Genomic DNA, 11,193 nt, shown 5'->3' on the forward strand with positions numbered 1-11,193 from the left:
TCTGACCAATTCGAGCACCAAAACTAGAAACAAACTACACCACTAAAAAATTCAAGAGATTTTAACCAAAATCAAAAAAGTTACACTTGATTTGGAGTCTATATGACTGAGTTATGGTTGTTTGAAGTCGGGTTGCCAAATCAAAAATGCATCTGAAGAGGGGTCTGCAGAGAAAACCACTATGTTAAATTTGACATCCAAATGGTCGTCTCAATAATTCAAAAATGCCCTAGTTTGATAGTTAAACGATTGTCAAATTTAGGCTATAGGTTTGCTGATGTCAGTGTCTGTTTAGGCCTGTGATGACATCATCTAGTATGGTCAATGATGTGTCACTGTACGGATTGTATAGACTGTACAAATGTGGATGGTTGATTGTGCAGTGACATGGCTGATAGCTGGATGCTTATGGTAGTGGTAAGTAGGCTCTACGTGGCAGGAGTGTGCGAAACGGTGACACGTGTCATCTGCGTTGGCAAATTCAGCAAGCCACATGTTGCAAACTAATTATTGTAGAGTTGGGCCATCGTAGGGGGATCCAAGAATACCACGTGTCATGAGTTTGATTCGGCCACATAGTTGGGTCTTTTGTCAGAGGTTTTTTAGTTGCTAGAAAGTGTTTTCTGTGTTGGGAAACTACGACCAACGCCCAAAAGTTAGGGAATTTAATCCCACATGTAGTGGGATTGTGGTCAAGGTGCTATTTATAAGGTAGGAGCCTCCAGCCAAAAATAAAATACACCTTGCCAGTGGAAATCTCGACCACCAGTGATGGGGGGTGTTATGGCCTGTGGTTAATGTTGTCACCGGATTTGTTGAATGAGGTTGCTTGCGAGTCTTTCCATTGTGCGAAAAATGTTGAAAGTTCACCAGGAAATTGTAATCCCTAGTGCAAATATGTTGAAGCCCGCCTACGACAAAAAAAAAAATTCCGTACGGAATATTAAGCATACAAGTCTAGCCTATGCGCTACAATAATTTTCCTCTGTACACCCGACTGGGCAGAGAATAGTTTCAGAAATACTGAATAATTTTGAATAAAATATTTTCGAAAAATACAGAGAAATTAATTGCAGAATTAATTTGATCCAAAAAATGAATTAATCAAATCGAAATATGACCATACCAGATTTGCAAATTGAGCCTTCGGGTTTCGGTTTGTAAAAACAATTTGCCTCATGATTGACTATTGCCTAAAATAGAAAAATTTATAGTCAATCTTCACTGAATCGTCACTTCGGACGCAATGGCGAGGTCTGCTTCGGCTCTAGACACTCCCAATTGTAGTTGATGCTTTGGATCTAAATCATGTCTCTTAGAGAGATGAAGCAATGAGGTCTCCAATGGCTATGTGACGAGTATCTCCCTCAGCTCTGATACCATGTAAGAATCTGCCTTAGAGTAGGATTTACCCAAGACCAAGGAACTCAAAACACAAGCACAAATTAGACTAGAGTATGATTAGAATAATTGTATAGTATTCAAATCTTTGTACAAGTACACTAGGAGTGCCTCAATATAAAGGCCTCTGAGATGCATCTAGAATGCCTCGAAATCAGCATCATGATAAGTCCAACAACAAGGCACATGTCCACCAGATATGGGTTATCCTCCATTATGCACGAAAGTAAGTGCGATGATGAGAGGATAAGCCTACAAAGGTGAAACATGCACATCAGTGTTGTAGACAACATGTGCAAAATTAGGAGTGTGAAAAATTGTGTTGTCTACATGACAACTCAGTGAATGATGCAAACTCTTGTGGTGTAGACACCATGTGAATAATTAGAGTTTCATATTTCTATGTTGTCTACATGACAACTGTAGAAGATGCACAAACTCCTAAGTGTCTCATAAAGAGAAATAATAAAATAATGCACTAACCTAAGTAAACTTAAGTAAAATGTAAATAGTAAATACCTATTTACACCAACAAGGAGTTGTAGTACAGTAGATGCAAGATGATCCCACTACTGAAACATGCACTTCCAATTACAAGAAGTGCTCACTACCTAAACAAGTAATTTTTCTTTAGGAATATAGGTTCTTCCTTAGTTTCATCTTTAATCACAAAATCAACTTCGCATATATTGCTTCACAGAAAGTTCACATATCACAATACATCACAAAATACTACTCTTTTCTTCACAAGATGTCCTTTGCATAAATTCCATGGATTTTCACAAATTATTGCTAGGTTGGCTAAGACCATAATACATTTTTCCAACTTACAGTTAACATCTAGGATGTCAGCCCTAATTGGTCAAGTAATTATTTTGAAAACAAATTAATTCTTTTCCTTTAATTTTGCTACCTTGTTTCACTAGTAAAACATGAATATCACTTTTCCATATAGTTTTTATTGATGTCCAAGATTATACACATCATCAACATGTATGCTATCTCTATCTAACTTCACTAGTCATAATATAACATTAGTAACAAGTTACATACAAAAAAATACACTATTATAAATGAAATTCATACTTAGACAATTTCTTGAGTACCAAAAGCTAAGTATCTTTATTTTTGAGTTTCTTACAAGCATGTACATCATGCGTTGCCATAAATGACAACAATTACATATCTTTATTAGCCAATTGTCAACAATTCAGCCTTATCAATTGCTTTGAATAATGCAGTGTTATTGAAAGATGTAGGAAGCTATCTATATAGTATGTTTGAAACCATTGGAAGTGAGTTTATGAATAGAGCTATGAAAATTATTTTCAATCATGATATGACTATTAAGCCCAAAAATGAGCATCTAAAAGACTTGGACTTAGTCAGATATCATTTCTATTGTGAACTTGATATTGAAGAATGGACACAGATCATATTAATTAGAATTCATAATGAAAAAGATTTGGATGGGAGACATCATAGTTGACATCTTTTTCGACCTTATTCATGAGGTCACTGGTCTTAGCAAACAAGGAAACATACCTATTGGTGCAAAACAAGTTAAGAATGTTGAAAATTATCCTAAGGCAGTCTACAATGGTAAAGCAATGGTCATTAGCACCGTTAGAGAATATGATGGAAGATGCTTGAGCTGAATCATTACATATTCTCTATTTGCAAGTTCTAAGAGTGATGAATTCTTAGGATAATTTATTTGTGCATCTTATAAGATATGTGTTGAGAAAGAACAAGTGAATTTGAGTGAAATTATGAGAGTACAACTTATTAAAAACTTAGAAAAGATTAAGAGAATTAAGAATGGTGTATTCATATTCCAGTCTTTGATTAATTATATTTTCTTTCATGTACTTAAGAGATTTTCATTCTTATTAGTTACTAATATTACAAGTAGTGAAAGATGTACTATGGACAAGATAACAAATGTGTGCAAAAGGAACCCTATAGAGAAAATCTTACATAGAAAAAATTTGATTGTGAGAACATTTTAGAATGAAATGAAATAGAGATTCAGAATTGCCCCTACAATTGTTGATAGATTTAAGAATGATATATGTTTTATGGTGGATACTGACTTAACTTATATTGAAGTAGTAGAACCTTAGGAAATATTTCTTAAACCCCTAGGTTATTAATCAAGCGATGATATAGGTATTAGTTATATTGATTTATTGTTGAAATCTGATATAGATCAAGCATCATAAAAATTTGGAATGTATGAGGAGATAATCGATTCATCTTATCAAGCATCATTAGAAAAGGCATCTCATAAGAAGATTGCATCTGTAATGAAGAAAGCACTATTTGAGGCCAATATGTCAAAAGAAGAATCACAAGCAGTTAGACAAACTATCTCTAGACTTCAACAAACTGGTGAACAAGGCATAATGTATGTGAAACCTTTTTCATTTGGCCAAGCATCTTGGTGTATCTATTGTAGAAACTCATACAAAAAAGAGCATTCCATATGTTGTTGTATCAACCAAGCAACCAAGTGAACCTAATAGGAAGTCTGAAAGATTAGTAGAGACTCATAAGTCTAAAAGAGTTAAGCAACAAGCTACTAGACTTGAGAAAAGAAAAAAGAAATTGTTGACAATTGAGGACTCCAGTGATGAAGAAGAAGAGGAACCAGAAGACAAACAGGAAAAAAAAAGGTCACTGTTTCTAAGAAATCAACAAGTAAAACAAGGCAACCATGGAAACCTAAGATAGAGAAAATCAACATAGCTATTGTTAATGAAGGGAAATTTTTATAGATGAATAAGTTCTATGACTAATTCAATGACATTAAGAAGGAACAGATTGATATCTCTACTATGAGATATATGATTCTTTATAACTTGAAACTTGAGAGTATTAAAGGCATGATGAAGTCTAAGGCTCAAATTTCACATGATGCTAATATTTTTAGCACCATTTGCCAGAATATTCAAAATGATTTGCTAAGTCTTGATACTTGTATCAAGGAACTCTAAAGATGTCAACAAGTTGGCAAGGTACTATACATCAAATGTACTTTATCTCATATGTTGACCAAAGATGTGGATAGAAATATTCAAGGGAAGATAAATGAGTTGGAAGCTCTAACCAGTCAAATACAACAACCCTCTTGGAGAGTTGATGAGTTGGAAGGATGAGTTGTCGGTGTTCACTCAAACATTAGGAAACTAGAACTTGAAAAAGATCTAATTTTGTGAAAGCTATCAAAATTCGTAGAGTTTGTTTCTCTAAAGATATTAGTCATTGAAAGAAAATTGGAAGAATGTGTTAAAGCTAAAGACACTTATTCAAACTTCACCTACTCTAACCTCAATGTAGTTGAGATTGCATCATATGCCTTATGTGCAATCCTCACTATTGCTGAAGCAGAAAAGGATACATAGGAGAAAGGTTTGGATAGTTTGAAAGCAAATTTTGATGATTGCATGAAGATTTTAATAGCTTAAGGTAGCGAGATAGAGTTTTGATAGGAATCAAACAACTTTTTGGCAATTTTTGAATTTTTTAACTTTTTTCATTAATGTCAATGGGGGAGAAATTATAGAAGAAAATTGTGTAGTAAGTTATGGATGTAGTAATCATATCTAATAGGGGATCAATTGAACAATTTATCATTGGTAATATGAAGTATATGTAATGCATTAGATATTAAGTATTGTTAATTTTTTGTTAAGATTTTGTCACTTAGCCAATTTTCCTTACTTTGTTGCCATCAATGCCAAAGGGCGAGATTGTTGATAATTGGCTTTATGTAGTGATGTAATTTTTGTCATTAATGGCAACACATGATGCACATACATGTAATAAACTTTAGAAATAAAGATACTTAGCTTTTGGTACTCAAAAAATTGTCTAAACATGAAATTGGTTTAGAGTAGTACACTATTTTGTATGTAAAATATTTATGATGTCATATTATGACTAGAAAAGTTAGATGGAGACAATATACATGTTGATGATGACGTGTATAACCTCAAAATCAATATAGACAGTACAAAAAAGAGATATTCATGTTTTACCCATGAATCAGAATAGCAAAATTAAAGGAGAAGAATTATTTTATTTACAAAATAATTACTTGACCAATTGCTTCAATACTGTTAACTATACCAGTGGCAGAGCTTGTTGAGGCTCTACTTTGAATCTACGTTTTCCACTTTCTGGTTGCTATTAGATAATCCTCTAGTTCAATTGCTAAGGTCTGAGTAGCCAACAGATTCGCCACATGTGCACATCTGATTTGAGAACTTATGTTAGGGGCATGGAGCTAATGAAGAACATCTTCTAGTTATTAGTAGTAGGTTTACTTGTAGCAAGAATCCTATTGACCAAATTGTTAAACTTTGGAATGAAGTCTCTCATAAGAATGTGGGGTTCCTTCTTTATCTAGGTAAGTTGAGTCAAGAGAGTATGCACATCTTTTGTACTCTTATAGCGTACTTCAAATCAGTTCTAGATGTCATCCTAGGTTGTGATACATTCTACTGGAAGGTGTTGAAACTAGTTAGTTGCATTGTCAACCAAGGTTTCCACAAACATCCTCATGCTGAGGAAAAATGTCACTACATCTAGAAAATAAAGTCATGATGTGCTCATCAGCAAAGACTTTTCCATCACCATTGAATATGGGAAAATTCATTCTAGAAGCTCTAGGGAGGTCATTGTTGGCAGCAAGTCATAAAGGGCCAATAGCATTACCCCAGGGAACAAACATTGAGGCAAGGAGGATTACTAGTACAACCTAAAATGTGATAGTAGTAGGGGTAACTACTTTGTGAAGAGTGAGGGCATTGCATAGTGATGGGATTTGAGTGTGGAAAATATGAGGTGAAGATGAATGGCTATGTATTCAATCAATAGGGAGAGGAGGGAGGAAAAATAGCACCACAAATACCTTGATATACTGGATCCTAAGATCTAGAGTTCTCCCTCTTCCTATAGGATCTTCTAATAAAGGGAACTCATCTTTTTGCAATTCTTTGAACATAGGATCAACCTTCCCTTTACCGTGAGCATTGTGGGTATATGTAGAATCCATGGTGAACTATCTTAGCTCACAATAAGTGCACTTCTTTTAATCTTCTCTCCTATAAAACTCCCTCCCAATATTCAACATTTGCTTCCTCTCTTTAAAGGGTGAATCCTACTCTTTTATATTGGTCAAGAGACTTTTGACTTTTCTAGATGAGAGTATTCAAATGATTTATTATGTCCTCTTGTTCATCTTGGTTCTCCAAGCTAAGGTTAGGTTACACTACTAGGATTCATCCCTCATGAGGCAACACCATTTCTCCTTAAGAGTTGTTGTACATGACTCAACTGTTTGAGTGTCATAAAGATGATCTCTAAGTTTCTTAGTAAAGCCATAGAAAAACTTACTTAAGAGAACTTCTGACATATGAGTATCTTCCCTAGAAAAGTTGCCAAAAATAGTTAGTTAACAATTTTTCTTCCTTGATATTTTGGTTTATATCTTGACTCTTAGACTACCCAATAGCTTATGTGTAATGCCCCACCCGGAGATCTTTGGAAACAAGTATTCAAATCAAGCCAAGATTTTTTTTTTTTACAAGTATGAATGCACATGAAAACATCATACAGGGATCACAAAGATTGCAATGGAAGACTTCAACACAATCGTGGCAACCAACGAATCTCCAAACGCCACTACCAAACTAACACACCCAAACAAACCCAACAACCACCACAAACAAGATGAGGGCACAAGAAATGACCACTCATCAAAAAAATACCAAGTTGGGGTAAAATGCAGAATCTCAAAATTTGGCTAGGCCTGAAATCCTAAAGCCCTAAAAATTGGCTAAGTCTGGATTTCTGAAGCCATGCAATTTCCTAGAATCTTTATCTTATCTCTGAGAGGTCTAAAACCTATCTCAAAAGATTTTTTGCATATATTAAAATATATCTTAAGTATAAGAAATTAAATATACATCAACTTATACTTAAACTTAAGTATAAGAAATTAAATATACGTCAACTTATACTTAAACGATATATTTTAAACCCCAAGAGACAACAAAAGAAACACGAAAATTGGATTTCAAGAGAAACCGACTAAATCCAAAATGCAACAACACAGGGTTGAAGAACACCCAAAAGGGTATTCAAAACAACTCTCAGGAAGTTTGGATCACGAAGAAAAGTGCCCGCTGACGACACACGCAAGTTTTTCACAAAAACTGTGCGACACTTTTTACTAAGGGAGGGTGACACTTCTCCTTAAGGCATGCAACACTCTTCCAATGTCGTACGACATTTCTCAAGAAGGCATGCGACACTTTTCAGCATCGTACGATATTTCTCAAGAAGGTGTGTGACACTCTGCTAGTGTCATACGACATTTCTCAAGAAGGCATGCGATACTTTACGATGTCGTACAACATAGTTTGCATGGGCATGTGATACTTTTTAAAGTGTTGCACCATGTTGAACAAATGTCGCCCATAGAAAACAAAAACACTTCTAGAACTCAGAAAGGTGAAGAATAGACCAAGGAACCTCCACACCAGGGAGTGCCAAATCCACAAAGGCTTGAGGAATGAACACTCGAGTGCAAGAACAACACAGAATGAAGAACATCTATCCATCTAAACTATAGCAGCAAAGAGCATACTGAAATAAACATCGAAGAGAACAAAAGCAACATCGCAATGAACTAAACAAACTAACTAAGTATGTGATTCCTCCCAACCGTCAATAGCATCATAAGACCATCGTGGGTCCTAGCCATCCCCCGTGCATAACATCCCAAGCCACCGACCAGATCGTCGGTACTGTCGTAATAGGGATGTCACTACTAAAACATGCACAATATCAGCATAAGGAAATCTAACATGCTAGTGAAAACGTATAAGATAATCCTATAGTAGATAACATCGCCTATCACATGCTAAACAGCAGTAAGCAACAGATATACTACTAAATCAAATAACATCATCTAATCATATGCTATACATCATAAATATGGAAATGCGTCAAGTAAACTAACATCATCTAAACATGATATCCAAGCATTCCAAAGAAAGCATAAATCATGAGAAAGCATACTCTGAAACTCGAAGTACCGAGTGAAAACATCCAACAACGGTCGCACTAGGACAAGGCTGTCTCTATACACTAATCCCTAGTAGTGCTAAAGGTAGATATGCCTCCCAAACATGTGGCACCCATAGGTCCACAGCCACCGTGCTCATGGAGATAATGATCCAACCACAAACACACATAAAGCACAACATCCAAGGCTAACACTCACGTTAGATAGTATGATGGCTGCAACCAAGAACCTAAGACAATGCAAGGAGTACAAGTCCTAGTCAAACACTCAATAGGCTACTATGTAGGGACTAACATCATGGAGAGTTGCTTGGCATCAAAAATCCCAAGCTTGGATCACGTGTGGAAACTTTCGCAAGGTACTTCCCTCTTGAGGTACTCCCTTGGAACCATCACACGAAGTTTTATTATCTTAAGTTTTATTACTAGTCACACATTTTCTTTAGTTATCACTTAATCAAGCTCCTCTTAGCCATACCCATGGCATCATGATCGTCGGGCTGCGAGATAGAAGCCCCCTCCATATGCTACCCTACCCTACCCATGCTTATCCTATGACAAGTGCCCCTGGGCATGCATACTCCCATCCCAAACCCAATGATCATAACTTGCAGCAATACCACGGAAGATCGAGCCTCACAAGTCACCCGACAAATGTACATGTACATACTTGTGTGTGGTGCACCACCATCACGAAGATCATAACACAAGGACAAGAATGAGAACACAATGCAAAACAAAACACCCAACCGAAAGCAACTCAAGAGGATGGATTCTACACGAATCCCAAAGCCAATAAAACCATACATCATGAAACCATTCAATTGGCCCCAATCCAAGAGTATGGATTCTACATGAATCCCAATGATGCAACAAGACCAAAAGTCATGAACTTACTCAACCGACCTCAATCTGAGAGTATGGATTCTACACGAATCCTAGCATCTAAGAAACAAAGCAAAGGTCTAAAAGAAACAAAAATAACAAGTATAAAATCACTCAACCGATCACGACATCGGGAGTATGGATGCAACATGCATCCCAATGCAACAAAAAAGTGCAGAAGTGGTCTGACTAATATCCAAATGGATCATCCAAGTCCACGACCCACATTGTGCCAAGAAAACTCGAGAAAACAGGGTGACACACAAAACGAGGTAAAAACTCCAAAATTTGAAAAACTTCAAAATTAAAACCCATTTGGACTTTGGGTTCAAAAACTCAAAAAATCCAAAAATAAATGGAATCAAACACCGTATGCAAAAACGGCCAGCATAACGATGCAAAATCCCAAACCCTCATTACAAAAAACAAAGAAATGTTCATACCCACCCAACTGGGTAGAACTAACATATAGAAACGGAGGGAAACACTAGTTCTCAGCCTCTAAACAAATAGCTATCAAAAATAGAAGCAAAAACAATAAAACAAGAAAGCCCTACCTCACAGCCAAAAGGGCAAAATGGGAATCTGAACCAGAAAATAAATATCCCACAGAAGTAGCTAAAAATCATGGCAATCCAAGATTTCCCCGAGCTGGATCCAACGATCTCAACCTCGGGACAATCCCATGCTCGTAGCTCCCACAACGAACAAAACAGTAAATCCCTATGAAGAGGATTTTGGGTTTTACTCTCCAACTTTTCAATTTGAAAGTGAGAAGTGAGGAATTAAATTCCTCTTTGGATAATTATTCACTTTTCAGGTGAATAATCGATTAGGGCATTTAACCAGCCAATCTAGTTAAGCCCCAAATCAACCCAAATGAAAACAAGCTATTCCTATAAATAGGAATTCATCTATGGAAAAGCTACTAGAAAATAAAATAAATCAATTAAAAAGCCCAAAAACCCAAAAACACATAAATCTCCTTAACAACTTTCGTGACAATGCAAACCTCTAAAATGCATAGACACGCTTACTAGTCTAATCAAATAATGAAAATGAGTTTGAATTTAATAATCACTGAAAGGTTTCATTTAAACACTTTAATTAAGGATACGTTGACCATACTAGGATGACATTGGTAAAATATGAAAGGCTAAATCACTAACTCAATGTGCCACTGCCAGGGATATACATCCTGCACACTAAACAACACAATCAAGTGCAATTGCATATAATAACATAGCTGAAGCAATAAATGCATTAAATCACCTAATTTAACCATTTATTTAATTATATTAAAATAATCTATTTACATCACTCACATTCACATAAAGCATAACAACGTACGAATGAAGTAAATAACCATAGCATTAAATCCATCACATAACGTAATCAGAGGTATGTCCAAATACCAGATAACTAGATATCATCATACAATATGATTAACTGAATAGCATAGAAGTCTAATATCTATGATACTGAAATCAAGGTATAACATCTAACCCTCGGGTCGCCTCAAAAGTAAAACATCACATAAGAACAGATACCTCTTAGATCAAAATGTAACAAGGTAAATGTCTGCAGCACATAACCAAATAATCCAACTCTAATTACATAAGCATTAAATAATGATTTTTTACTCTGCATTAAAAAGGCATTTAAAACACATAAGCAAACACAGTCATAAACATGACTAACCACTACTACAGGAACCTAGTCTAGTGTAGCATGATAATAGTACAGAGTGCAATCTTTGCACACATCTCAGGGTAATCATGGAACAACCTCATGATACCACATCGATCC

Source organism: Cupressus sempervirens, chromosome 2, assembly GCF_028749045.1.
Source record: "Cupressus sempervirens isolate cs-2001-9-10 chromosome 2, ASM2874904v1, whole genome shotgun sequence".
NCBI lineage: Eukaryota > Viridiplantae > Streptophyta > Pinopsida > Cupressales > Cupressaceae > Cupressus > Cupressus sempervirens.